Raw genomic sequence first — 15,852 nt, 5'->3', positions numbered from 1 at the left:
AACCTCTCTTTCGGTCACTTGTGCGTTATCTTCACCTCAGAGCTTTAGTCACAAAGACAAGGGTCTCGGCATCCCTGCACAATCTTCGTGCTGCCGCTCCACACTAAGTCGGAGGATCAACAAGTTACGGTGAATCACAAAAACTCGAAGGCGCCAGTGTACCTCTCGGTACACAGTTTGATCACTCATTGAACCACTCTCTAGGTTGCAGCACCTAGCAACACTTCTCTCTAAGTCTATAAGCACTAGTCACTCTCTAATGGTGTGCTTAATCACCTTGGATGAACATTTTAAGCATTTTAGTGGCTTGGATGTCTTCTTAAGTGTATATGTGATTCTCTGGACTCTAGCAGCATACCACACCTTCAAATGACTGAGTGGAGGGGTATTTATAGTCTCAAACCCGCCAACTAGCCGTTTTCCCAATGACTCAGAAAAGCTATTAACACCAGATGATCCGGTGATAACAGTAGTACAAGCATCGTAATCCGGTGAATACATAAGAAGAAATTAGCTGTTGGAACCCACTCAAATTCATCTGTGAACACCAGATTATCCTGTGACAACTCATTAAACACCGGACAAATGCACCGGATTATCCTATGTTCATATGTTCATTTTGGAGCTCTTTGGAGATAATAGTCCAGTATGTTCATTTTGTGAATACCGGATCATTCGGTGAGATAAAAGACTCTGCTTCAAACTTTCTATGAACATCAAACTATTTTTCATTGTTCTCACTGGATTATTTGGTGTAGCACCAAACTAATTTTGATGTGAGCATTGGATTATCCGGTCAGACAAATTTTAGCAGAACAATGTTATGTCTTTTGGGCATAACTTATCGCTCCGAACTCCGATTTTGATGATCTTGAGATCTATGAAAAGCTTATAAAGAGATCTACAAGGTTCTATAGAAATCCATCCTATTTGATAATATCAAAGTTCATGGAACAAGTCTAATTTATTTCTCTCTGTTACGACTTCGATGACTTCTCTTCTGTTGCATCCATGAGACCGACTAAAGCATATACTTAACAAGCATGTTAGTCTCATTGACTATATTATCATTAATTACTAAAATCACATATATTCTCTAAGTATGTTCCACTACAATCTTTCTAAGGACATGTTCGCTACAATCTCCATTTTTTGGTGATTGATGACAATACAATCAAAGCAAGTGGTAAATAACAAATGATACCAATTGGAAAGAGTACAAGCCTATACCACAATGCTTGGATGCATGTTCTTACCATTTAGTCCCCCTATTATTGTGGCTCCTCCTTTCTCCATTACCAATATCTCCTTTGATCGACCCATGCAAGACCTTCTCCCCCTTTGTCAACCTAGGTACCTCATGTTGCTTCTTGTATCTTCATTTTCTTCTCTGTTGTCAACTTCGGCATTCCTATGCATCTTGTATCTTGCTTCTTGCTTTGGTCATCAAACTTCTTCCGCTTTGTCAATAATCTCAAAAAGGGCTAAAAAAACATGTTGAATTCAAGCAAAGACATTAGAGCATATGGGAAAGAGCTTTATAAATCATGATCGAATAAAATGATATTAATATAAAGGATACCACTTGTAATAATACCACTTGATGGAATACAATTCAAGAATATGGTACTAGTTGGAATGAAAGCATATAGATCATAATTCATGAAACTCACATAATATGATTTAAACTTTTTATATGTGTGAGAGACATATGCACAACTAGATAATATGTTAAGATGGAAGTTTAAGCCATATTATGCATGGAGGTAGCTTAAATTAACAAATGAATTGACAATGATACCAATTGAAACCTTTAAGCATTGCATATCTTCAGGAACTTGTTGATCACTCCATGATACTACAAAAAATATTACTTGAAACACATGCTAGTCTCAAAATCACAACCCATGGGATATGCTCCCCCTAAATGTGTGCATATATGTGTTGAATACTTGTATAAGATATGCACTTGTTATTGATAACAATAGGGAGGGTACCCTATAAATTGGTTCATGGCACGTAAGTGATACCAATTGTAGAACTAATACCATGTAAAAAATTTACAACTAATAAACCATATAGGTTGCTCATAAGAAAGAGAGAAACACAAGCAACCTACCATATGAAAAAAAAAACTACACTAGGATTGAGAGCATACAATCCTAGACAAGGCAAGTAAATTCATCAATTTAGATAATTTAGCATCTAGAACCTTTGTCTTGTTTACCTTTGGATGAGAATTTGGGTATATTATGATTATGATCTTCATTAATACGTCCAATCTTGTATACTTAGCTTCTTTGCTTGAACCTATACTTCATCTTGTAAGCTAAGTCTCTAAATCCTCATAGCCATCTCGAGCTTCAAGACTTCTTTAGAACCCAAACCAATTGGATCCCTGCATGTTGGTGATGACTTCCTTTGGCACCCAAATAGGTTGGTTCCACTCTAGGTTCTTTCTCCTAACTATTTGTGTAACCACTTTACCATTGTTCTTTTTCTTGAGATTGTAGTAGTTGTTTTTGGTCTTGGTCTTATAGTTGGGCTTGGTGTAGATGTTGAAGGTCTTGCTGGAGAGGTTTATGATTTTCTTCTTCTCCTTGATCTTCTTCTTGACTTGCTTGCATTGGAAAGACTTGTGACCTTCTTGATGGCACTTGAAGCATATCATGCTGGACCCCTCCGTAAGCTTCTTCACCATGGTAGAATGGTTATCTTGAGAATGTTGAACATGATTCTTGACTTTTAATCTTACCAAGCCCTTCTTGAGCTTCTCTATTTCTTACTTGAGCTCATCATTCTCTTATTCAATGAGTTCATTAGATGATTCTACAACAACATTCTCAATACATGTCTCATTGTAAATGGGTGAGCCAGATAAATCAATCAAATCATTACAAGAAGTGGAAGCATCAACCTTAAATTTGAAATTAAAGAGAGAGGTAGATTGCTTCAAATGGGCCTTAGTTTGAGATTTAATGCACTTAAATTGATTTTTTCTTAATAATTGTTCATAATTAGAAATAAAGGTAGTATGAATGTCATTAAGTGCACTGAATTTCTTAAGTCCTTTTAATTATTTCTTAAGGCTCTTTGTTGCTTATTGATCAAATAAAGAAGTTCTTCTTAAGAGCGGGAATCCTCATTGAATTCATCATTACTTACATCGCTATCTATACCTTTTGTCATAAGACACTTGTGAGATTACTTGCATGATGATGATCTTGAGGAAGAGCTCCCCTTCTTTCATCACTTGAACTTGATTTTTCATTGTCGCTCACCCATCTTCCTATGCTTGCGAATGCTTTGCTTTTTCCTCATGCTTGCTCTTGTTCTTCTTCTCTTTCTTGATATGATCAATTGTTTTGATCAAATTTTTTAAGGACATTGAATGATCAATCTTGGTATTAATCTTCTTGATATTCTTCTCTACTTGTAACATGAGCTTGACCATCTTAAGATCAATTTTTCCATCGCTCGATGTGCTTTGATCATCCTCTTCATCTTTTTTTCCGAACACGCAGGAGATCTGCGTATCATTTCATTAAGAGAGAGAATAAAAAGGTGCAGGGTGTTAGGGAAAAAACCTCAACACCCAAAACACCCGGGTCTTACAAGACAAAAAAACACAAACACCGCCCAAACTCACCCACCCTGAACACACTAATGTGCCAGCACTATCACCGTAGCCAAGAACTCATGAAGTTTGGAAGCTCCTGCTAAGCACCAAAGGGCACCCTCGCTAGCAATAGCTTGAAGAACATCAGCCACGCTCGGGGTAGCACCATTAAACACACAGTTGTTTCTATGCTTCCAAATCTCCCATGCAACCAAGATAACTAAAGAATTGAGACCCTTCTTCTCGTTCTTAGACAGGCCTCCCATCGTCCTTGACCACCATCTAATAAAACTAGTAGTGTCTTGGCTTGGCAAATTTGAAGAAAACCCAAGCTGTTGGAGAACCAAATACCAAACTTGCCGGCTGAACACACAAGTTAATAGGATGTGATTAATAGTCTCCTCGGTTTGATCACAAAGGGGGCATGCAGCCGGGTGTTGTAACCCACGTTTGGCAAGCCGTTCCGCTGTCGAACAGCGATTCTGGGCTGCAAGCCAAATAAAAAATTTGCACTTCAAAGGTGCCCAGCTCTTCCAAATTTTCCTCCAAGGGGCAAACTTTACTGTCCCAACAAAGAAGGCCTCATAAGCAGACTTAGTGGAATACACTCCAGAGTTTGAGAGTTTCCAAACCTGCTGATTAGGAATATCAACCTGAAGGACCACCCCATCCAATAAGTCCCAAACCCGAAGATACTCTACAATAACCTGCACCGTCAATGGCCCTTTAATGTCTGTGATCCATTTTTGATTAGCTAAGGCTTGGGCCACCATACACTGCCTAACAATCCTTTTGGCAATCATGTTATATAAATTAGGGGCTATCTCACTGACAGATTTCCCCTGCAACCATCTGTCCTTCCAGAACAAAATAGATTGCCCATCCCCAACACGTGACTCCATCGCCATACTGAATAACTCCCGAGCCCTGCCCGGCACCCACACGGGTAGACCTTGCCAAGCCCGAGCACTATCTGTCCTCTGAAGCCAGAGCCAACATATTCGAAGTGCCCAACTCATATACTCCAAATTAAGCACTCCCAAGCCGCCATAAAGCAAGAGGCCGACACACTCTATTCCAAGCGACCATACAGTTGCCACCATTAGCCTTTTCCTGCCCAGACCATAAGAAACCTCTCCTTTTTTTGTCAATAGCTTTGGCCACCCATTTTGGGAGATCCATTGCGATCATGAGATAAATCGGTATAGCTGAAAGCACTGCTCGCACCGATATTAGACGACCGGCCCTATTCATGAGCGAGGCCTTCTACAAAGGGAGATCATCTGCTACTCTGTCAATGAGGGCTAGAAAATCCGCTTTAGATGGCTTCTTAACACTTAAAGGAAGACCCAATTAAGAGCAAGGGAACTCCTTCAACTCACAAGGCAACGAGTTAGCAATCACTTGTAGCTCATCATCAGAACACCCAATGGGAGTAACCGAGCTCTTCTGCATATTTGTAACTAACCCTGAAGCATGACCAAAGATATCCAAAATATTCCTGATGACCGACAGGTCATTAACTGTTGGTCTAGAGAAAAGGACCACATCATCTGCATAGAAAGAACACCGATGTTGTGTCTGTCGGACTGCTAGTGGCTGCAACCAACCCTCATTACCCACTTGGCTGACAAGCGAGTTCAGCACATCCATGACCAAAATAAATAGCATTGGCGAAAGCGGATCTCCCTGCCGAAGTCCCTGCCTGTGAAAGATCACCTCTCCTGACACACCATTAACTAAAACCCGAGTAGAAGAGGTAGAAAAAATCGTGCATAGAAGGTTGCACCAATGGCGACCAAAGCCCAAATGCTTCATAACTTCCAAAAGGAAAGGCCAGGAGACCGAATCAAACGCCTTCGAAATATCCAGCTTAAACAGAACATGAGGTTCCTTCTTTGCATGTAAACACTTGGCCATTTGCTGCACTAGGAAGAAATTATCATGAATACTTCTTCCTTTAATAAAGGCACTATGATTGACTGAAACCATGTTAGGCAGAAGCGGAGCAAGACGATTGGCTAGCATCTTCGTGACCAATTTCGCAAAGCTATGAATGAGACTTATCGGGCGAAAATCTTTGACCCGACACGCATCCACTTTCTTGGGCAGCAGGGTTATGAAAGCCGAATTCAAAAGCTTAAATTTGGAAACACGCCCTTGCTGAACTGCCGAAAGAGCTAACAAGATATCTCCTTTGATAATCCCCCAACAAGTCTTGTAAAAGCGGCCTGTAAACCCATCTGGCCCTGGGGCCTTGTCAGACGGCAAGGCCTTAATGGTGGCCCAAACCTCATCTTCAGTGAAGGGCTCATCAAGAGCCAAGAGATCATACTGGTGATTATAAAAAACTGAGAGATCCAACGAGAAGTTCCTCTCATGAGCCGACCCAAGAAGATCATAGAAAAAATCAAACACCACCTCCTACTTCTCCTCTTGTGAAGTGATGACCCGATCATCCACCATAAGTTTAGCAATGAAGTTCTTCCTCTTGCGATATCGAGAATGATGATGAAAAAAGGAAGTATTAGCATCACCTTCCCTAAGATAAGTAATTCGAGACCGTGATCGCGCAATAGTGCGCTCCAGAGAAGCCAAGCCTAGACAATGCAACTTCAATTTCATCCTTAACCAATTTTTCCCCCACAGAAAGAGACCTACAATCCCTGGCAATCTCAATGCGGTGAAGAATCTCTTTGGCCATGGCGAGCTGAACTTTAACATTACCCACTGTTTTCTGACTCCAACTCTGCAACCCTTTACTCAAACGCTGCAGTTTTAGAAAGAGCCGCTCCCCTGGGCAAGAGCACTGTAATGGGGCATCCCAGCTGTGTTGCACTGCTTCCTGAAACCCCTGCACTTTGGGCCAAAAACTTTCAAAATGGAACCTCCTCTTTCCCCGAATGTTCACCCGCAGCCCTAACAATAAAGGGCAATGGTCTGAGACAATCGAAGCCGAACTCTGAAGAAGAGAATCAGGAAAGATATCCTCCCAATCCGGACAACAGAAAACTGATATCCTCCCAATCCTCTTCATCTTGATCACCATCATCTTCGCTTGAGCTTGACTCTTGCTCTTGTCTCCTTATTCCTGTATTCATGTGTTGGCATTGAGCTTGTTTGCTTGTGAAAGCAAAGTTCTTGGTGTCAGATGAGGTAGAAGCATCAACCCAATGTTCATGGTCATCTCATAGGCAGTGATCTTGCTTAGAACTTGGCTAGAAGTCATCTTCTCATGTCATGTTTGTCGTAGATGATGGAGATAATTAGCTTGTACTTTGGAATAAGAGTTTAAAATATTCTTCTCACCACTTGAGCATATTCAATTTTCATCAAACCTAGCTTATTGATCTTGTTGACAAGAATATTCAAACGTGAGTAAATGTCATTAGCATTTTCATAGGGTAGTTGTTTGATGCCATTGAGCTTAGTAACAAGCACATGATATTTCTCATTGTGCACATTCTTTGTGCCTTCATGTATTTTAATGAGGCTACTTTAAATATCATGTGCATTGGTGAGAGAATAAACACGATTAAATGCATCAACATTTAAAGATGACAAAAGGATACTCTCTGTTAATGCATCTAATTGTTTCTCCTTGTTGGTGACACGTGGTTTCATTCCTTCTCCAGTGACTCTCCAAACATCTAAATATTTAGTTTGCAAATAACAAGTCATAAGACTTTTTCATCGGGGGAAATTAGTGCTGTCAAAATGTAGAGCACTATGGGTATCCATCCCAACTCTGGATATCACAACTCTAGGATATTAAACCTATCAAGAGCACAAGACTCTGATACCAAATGTGAGGAACACTGACATCCTAAGAGGGGGTGAATTAGAACACTTAAAAACTCAAATCAAATTGGTTCCAAAAACTTCACAAGATAAATCTATCCAATTTCTATCTAAATGTGCTCTAAGTTTATCTAGTGTGTCTACTCTACCGCTCAAGAGGATTGCAACATACTCTAGCAAGGTAAATTACAAGTATGCAAATAAGAAAACGTAAATAGGGTAGAGAGATAAACTCGACATAAGAAATTTTTATCCCGTGGTATCGGTGGCACACAAGGCACCCCTAGAGCTTTACAAAGGATATACTTTCGGTCGCCAAGTCTCTTCCGATCACGGCTCTTGAGCTACCAAGTCACCAAGACAAGGTCTCAAACATGATAAGCCACCAAGGTGAGATCTCACCACTAACCTCTCTTTCAGTTACTTATGCGTTGTCTTCACTTTGGAGCTTTAGTCACAAAGACAAGAGCCTCTGTGTCCCTGCACAATCTTCTTGTCACCGTTCCACACTAAGTTGAAGGGTCAACAAATTACCGATGAGTCATAAAAACTTTAATGTGCCGGCGTACCTCTCGGTATACGGTTTGATCACTCCTTGATCCACTCTCTAGGTTGTAGCACCTAGCAACACTTATCTCTAGGACTATAAGCACTAACCACTCTCTAATGGTATGCTTAATCGCCTTGGATGAATATTTTAAGCACTTTGGTGGCTTAGATATCTTCTCAAGCATATATGGGATTCTCTGGACTCCAGTACCATGTCACACCTTCAAATGACTGAGTGGAGGTGTATTTATAGCCTCAAACCTGCCAGCTAACCAGTTTCCCAATGACCTAGAAAAGCTGTTAACACTAAATGATCCGGTAATAACAATAGTACAAGCACCGGATCATCTAGTGAATACATCAGAAGAAACTAGCCATTGGAACCTACTCAAATTCATCTGTAAACACCGGATTATCCTGTGACGACTCACTGAACACCGGACAAATGCACCAGATTATCCTATATGCATATGTTTATTTTAGAGCTTGCTAGAATAATAGTCTGGTGTGTTCATTTTGTGAATACCAGATCATCCGGTGAGGCAAAAGACTCTACTTTAAACTTTCTGTGAACATTGTACTGATTTTCATTGTTCTCTCCGGATTATCAGGTTTAGCATCGGACTAATTTTGATGTGAGCACTGGATTATTCAGTCATGCAAATTTTAGCTGAACAATATTATGTATTTTGGGTATAACTTTTTGCTCTGAACTCCAATTTTGATGATTTTGGATTCTATGGAAAGCTTGTGAAAAGATCTACAAGATTATATATAGAGATCCATTTCATTTGATCATATCAAAATTCATGGAACAAGTCCAATTTATTCATCTTTTTGTTCCGAGTTCGGTGACTTCTCTTCAGTTGCATCCATGAGATCTACTGCAGCATATACTTGATAAACATGTTAGTCTGATTGACTATATTGCCATTAATCACTAAAATCACATATATACCCTAATATGTGTCACTACAATCTTTCTATGGGTATATTCGCTATACACACATATCGTCAATCTTCTTGAGTTTCTCCTTTATATTATGAGTACCACCTAGAGCTCAATGACATCGATATATTTTTTGATATCATAAAATTCCTAATGAATCCATGATTTGTCACTTATGCATCTTCCATACAACAACCTACTAACAATTCTATGCAGCTTATTTATCTTAATGCATTTCTCTTGATCACATGTCACTCCTTAATAAATCCGTACTAAATCTTTTATACATCACCTATGGAATAACCTATTATCAATTCTTAATTCAATTATTAGTTCATATATATTATCATTAATTATTAAAATCAAACTTAAGGACTAGATAAACTTTAAGTTCTTTTGGTACCCTCCAAGCTACGTCTTTGTTGCATCTCATGAGTTCCACTCACAGCAGCAGCAGGATGGTGTTCGATGATGAGTTTTAGCTGTTAATAAAATACCCGATGGAAGAAGGATCACAATAGATGGTGTCTTGCGAAAGATGATATGTCCTACACATGATATCATGCATGAGTCCTGGTAATCTAGAGGGCAAGCAGTTAAGCCGTTAAGGTGTCCAACTACTTCCCTCGCCCTGAATATCTTTTTAGCATTGATATACACAATAATTCTTAGTGACCTTGCAAGACCAAATCAGGACTTATAATGCCAATTGACAAGGATCTAGGAAAACACTATCAAAATTAAAGGAAAGATCGAAGGAGTACACAATGGCTTGATCCACAGAAGCTACAGTAAGCTACGCGGTCAATTGTGGTTCCAATGGATCAACAAGATCCAAGGGTCGTGTGACTTGACTGGGCTAGTAGCTCGACGAAACCTAAGCTTATTGGAAAGGTTATCATACTTTTTGCGATTTTTAGTTCTACTCGGATGTGATAATTTCATTTTTATTAATTTTTCATGACTTGTGTGTCTGGTTAATAGACAATTTCGTGAATGAACCCCTCCTTAAAGGACTTTTTGATGTAGGAATTTCAAAGGATTCTTAGAGGATTACAACCATTCAATATTTTACATGTTGCATGTTTCAAACATACGATTTAGTATGTAAAATTCCCACGCCCCCAATTCCGTGGCAAATAAACATAAGCTCAAACTTTATGTTCTTTTTTTCCTATGAGAAGTCCAATGTATGCTCTCTCTGTACTACCTTTTGTCCCATTCTCCCACCCCTCTCACCAACTTTTTTTAGGGAGACTTAGTTGGCTGTCGATAGATTTTATGCGACAAAATCTATTAAGGTTTTAGTCAATCAAAAGGTACCACGTTATACTGACAAAATTTTAACAAAAGAAAAGGCCTAATATAAATCTATCAACAGATTTGACAAATCGGATCCAAAATAGCTCAAACCTGTTAAAGAAGATATATCAATACCATCTCCATAAAAAATAGCAGCCTAGCATGCAGCCAACCCAACAGGCATCAACTTGCAGAAGAGAGACCTAATGTCAAGAAGAAATAATGTGGCTACTAATGTTTGCTATATCATCTTGCGAAAAATAAGTACAAAGAAGAGTCTTTAGGTCTCTAGAGTTCCATATGCTCCATGATGAAAACTTCAAAATCGGTATTAACAAAAGAAATATATATTAGAAAAAAATCTTAGCAGTGGACATTAAATTCAATAGACAAAAACTAAATTACATACGGATTATTCTGTTTTAGGATATCAGTATATCCAATATAAAAATAATCCTGCTGTACTTAGAACTGAGGCTCGAATAAACTTATCCCATACATATTTGAAAAGAAGTAATATGAAGAAAAACCAATAATCCCTTACTATCTAAAGCCCGTCGGGTTTCTCGGACTCCCATTGGCTGGTTCTTTACTACCGTCTAATTGCGAAGCAACGGTGAGATGAGCTGGGCGGATGTGTAGCAGTCGGAAGCTTCCCGATGGAGCTCTTCCAAATCATCCCAGATGACCAACGACTCCAGTTTCGCGATGCTTCTTCAGATGACGATGAGGTCGGTCTAGCATCTTCCTCAATCGAACGGTGTGGAGGTTGGTGACATTTGTTCAGATCCACGGTGTGGAGCTTCATGAAACACCAACAGAATCCAATTCCCTGAGAGAAAGAAGTGTGTCTTCCCGTGAGAGCAAGCCGTGAAAACCGGTTGGACGTCAGAGGTCGAGGTCTTTGAGTACCTACGCTTTGAGGTTGGTCCATGCCCTCTTTTCTTCCTCACTGTACCTACCTGTAGCGGAGTTTCACCGGCAACCCCGCGTGCTGGGGCTATTCGGGTGTCTGCCTCCCACGACCACCGACGGGCTCAGCCTCACTCGGTTCCAATCCGCCGCCGACGAGCCGTCGCCGGCGAGGCCGTCTTCTCCCTGATTGACCTCCATTTTCTCCCGGCATCCCCATCTCTCTCTCTCTCTCTCTCTCTCTCTCTCTCTCTCTCCTCATTACCTATCCTTAGACCTCACTGCTCTCCATGGCAGCCATGGAAGCCAGCTTCCTGCACACTCCCTTCCAATTAGCCACCAACCTTGCATGTGCCACTGATGGTGATAGGTCTAGGAAGAGAAATGGAGTAGTCTCCTGCAGTCCTACTGCTTGTTTCGTACCCCTTCGTCATCCCTGCTTGCTTGCTTTGGGCCTCTTGGTCATCTCTGCTTGCTTGCAGGCTAGCTCAAGCTGCTGTCTTCCTCTGGATAGGGTAGTTAAAAGGGCTGTTAAAAGCGACCCCAACTGCTGCACAGGGGCCCTCTTGAATGCACTACTAATTTGTCAGATTGTTACAAACAGCGTTAGAAAAAGGACCTACTAATTTATCTATCATGCACTTGTACTAATAGCAAAAGCAAGCATAATTTGTGCCTTAGTATTCATCCACTTTCAAATAGTAATTCCTAGGCTTAAGCTCTGCATGGCCACATGATACAGATCGCAATATATTCATGTTTCATTTTCTTCTTATGTAAACCCTTTTTAATATGTTCCATTTGATGAACAAATGGTGTGCAATGTTCCAAGAAAGCATTACAGAATTATCTGTTTTGCCAAATCTAAAGTCTTCTTTGTAAAAGAGAGAAAAAGTATCACTTCTAAACAAGAGGATGTTTCTTTTGCATGATGTTTGATTCTTCCAAGTATTTGTACTCAAAATTCTGAGCACTCTTTGTGAAAGCGTGTGTTTTTAACTCAAATATAGGATCCATTTATTCCCTTTTGATCTTGCTAGCTATCAGCTAATTCTACACAAAGGCTTTTGTTGTTACTAGTTCTCTATGATTTGTGATTTCAAAAAAGCCAGTCGACAAGAATTGACATATGGTGATAGTATTATTAGTTAAATTATATATTTCTTTACTCATGAAATTTGAAGAGTTAGAGAGATGACTGATTGATAATTTCATCTGTTCCATGATTTTTGGTTATGACAGTGTTTAGTAAACAAATTATTTCAAATGGAATTAAGATCCCAATAGATTGGTCTGATAAACATCCCAATGCAAACTAAGATATTACAATTTGATTGCAATGTCAGCTTTTTTCAATTCTACCATGTGTTTTACTAATGACTATATTCAAGTTTGCTTTACAATGTCTGTTTTCTCAATTCTGCTCTTTATACTACTAATACCTATGACTGAAGAGTTCTCTTCTCAAAAGCACATTGAACATTCTTCATTTCTTTGCCATCGTAGTCTCACTTTGATGATCGAATCGAATACTCTCAACATTCATTTTGCAGCTCAACCGAAGTATTGTTCAAATGCTTCAAAATTCAAATGTGTTGGAGATTTTAATCTATGCGTACTTATTTAACTTGCTACTACATAATAAGAAGACATGATAATAATTTTAATATATGATGAATTTTACCTTTGTGTTCAGATAAAACAGTACAGAACAACAAAGATCTATCTGCAGTGGTCCTGAAATCATAACATGTGGTGTCTCTGTGTGATCCAATTGAGGTATAGAGGCAACAACACTACTATTGCAAGTAAAAAAAAGTATGTTACATAATGTGCCCTTTCGCTGTGCATCAAATACAATATTTTCAAGCGTTAACAAAATATACTAACCTGTCACCTTGAAAATTCAATCATTGCATACGATATTTAGTGTCGAGTCCTCATTTCTAGAATTGCTGAATGATGTGATTACAAAATGTAATATAAAACACGTATCACTCATAAGTGAATTCAGTGAAGATAGTTGTTTGCTAACTCGACTTGAAATGGATATACTTAATTTGTCATTTTCCACAATAGAAAGCCAATATTACTACAAAAATTTGGGAATTTGTATAACCTTCAAATTTTAGTAGAAGACTAATTTCTGACGCGAACCATGGACACAAACAGCTATCTCCTCGATCTGTATTGTATTTTCACAAACATCTATTTTTGTGTTTACTAAATTGCTATGCAGTTGATGGTCTATAAGGATGTATTGATTTCGCTATGGAAGAAATAGAAACTAACACAGAGGAAGAGCTTCTCATCACATTTGTAGGGCTTCTTCCTCTCATCACATTTGTAGGGCGTAAGCCAGTACACCAAGCAAAAGATCATTCTCGTTATATTACCAAAGCCATTTAAATAGCTATTAGACAGCCATTGTAGGGGGGAATTATGTATATGAACTACTGCAGCATACAAGCTAATAAATTCAAAATATTCATATAGTACTTATTATTATTTATTTTTGATTCCTAACTACAACTACATTATAAATGTTGTTTATAGATCAATCTATCATGTTGCATATATAAAATCTAAGGCACATTACTCTACCTGCTACATTATTGTTCATACAAGTTTAACAAAAATATATAATACAGTATATATCACTCATAACTAAAATTGCTAAAGATGATTGCCTGTTAATTAGTTTAAAGTAATAAGAAAAAAAATTGTATCAGTACACAATAGCATATATTCTATTTGTACCTATAATCTATTTGTAATGCTTAAATAAATTATATTAGTTCATTTGTTTGTACTGACTAACATAACTTATAACAAGTTCAAAAATGGAAAGACCAAGAAATAGTAAACACAAGATAGTAGACATCCAAACAAATTCTAAAGAATCCATAGCAAATTATATAACAAACGAAACTTCAATATCCAGAAAAAATTTGCCTACTTATCAATTTCACATAGCATGATTTATTTATTCTCTGAGTATATACAATATCAGAAAAAGTCATATACAGGATGATCATACTTTGGAATAGCAAATTGTAAATGCAAATACTGTGATGATCTATTTTGGCCTCAAGAAAGCCTTAATAGTGCTATGAAAGACAGAAATAAGGAACCAACATACAAGAAAAAAGAATTAACATACACATAATGTTGCAAGGAAGGAAAATTTGTAATTCCTCCATTAAAAAAAACCCCCAAATTTTCTATCAACATTATTAAAATGGAATAGGGATAGCCGTTCAAAACATTTCCTAAGTAAAATTAGACATTACAATAATCTATTTGCATTTACTTCGATAGAGCGAAATAGATAAATCAAAAAATCATGCTCAAGGACCATATGTATTCCGTATCAATGGCCATGTACATCACTGTATTGGCTGTCTACTTCCTAAAAACAACAATATTCCTAAATTTGCAGAATTATACATATATGACACTGAGAATGAAGTTTTGAATAGAATATGTGCTTTACAATAAGAAGAAAATGACAGTGACAGACATCAATTCTAATATAGTGAAAGGGCTAATAGAAATGTTAAATACACACAATCTTTTAGTAAATTTTTTTTCATTTTGCTAGAGACATAATGAAACAATATGACGGTATAGATATAAGTATTCGTATTATTGGAGCTAACAAACGAGATCCTGTGTAATATGAAATGCCAAACACAGATGATCTAGCTATGTTCATAGTCAGTAACTTAACATTAGATAACTTTAAATGTGATTTAATAGTTTATAGTAAGGACCATAGCATACAGGAAATATCAATGCTACACCCTGCACTGATGGCCTTGCAATATCCACTACTCTTTCCTTATGGCAAAAGAGGCTACCAACTTGGTATCCATTATCAGAACACTGACAACAACAAAAAATGAAATAAAGTATATGGACAAATTTTTCAAATACCATGTATATTATCATGAAGGTCAACCAAATCCATACTTATGCTATGGCCGATTATTAAAACAAATAATAGTCAATGCTCGAGCTTTAGAAGATCAAGATAGATTGGTATTAATAGTTAAAAACCAAGATAAATTACGAGTCGAATATCTACAAGGCATAGCAGAAGCTATAGAAAAGGGCTTACTACAGGGAGATCATCGAGTCATACAAGATGCAGACGATACATGATACAAAATTACCATGATGGTATAGCTATATGTCGAGTTTATGGACCATCAGATCTATTCATAATTTTCACATGCAATTCTAAATGGCCTGAAGTTCAAATAATGTTATTAGAAGGACAAGAATCTAGTGATAGACCAGATATAATAGTATGAGTTTTTCATATGAAACTAGATTCACTACTAGATGATATAAAATCTGGATCAATATTTGGAGCAATTAATGCAATCTTATATTCAATAGAATTTTAAAAACGTGGTTTACCACATGTTCATATCTTAGTCTGGTTAAACAAAAATGGATATGACATTATTGATCGTTTCATCTCCGTCGAAATACCTAATCCAGAAGATCCCTTATGATATGTACTTATAGCAGAACATATGATACATAGACCATGCGGTGATAAAAATATAAACTGCTTTTGTATGAAAAAAAGGAAATGCTCTAAATACTATCCAAAGAATTTCCAAGAAGAAACTACATTTGATAAATGGTTTCAGATTATATAGGCGACATAATATTGGAGTTTATGTGAGGAGAAATGAACTTGACC

Source organism: Phragmites australis, chromosome 24 (genome assembly GCF_958298935.1).
Source record: "Phragmites australis chromosome 24, lpPhrAust1.1, whole genome shotgun sequence".
Lineage (NCBI taxonomy): Eukaryota > Viridiplantae > Streptophyta > Magnoliopsida > Poales > Poaceae > Phragmites > Phragmites australis.
This window is presented reverse-complemented; position numbering follows the sequence as displayed.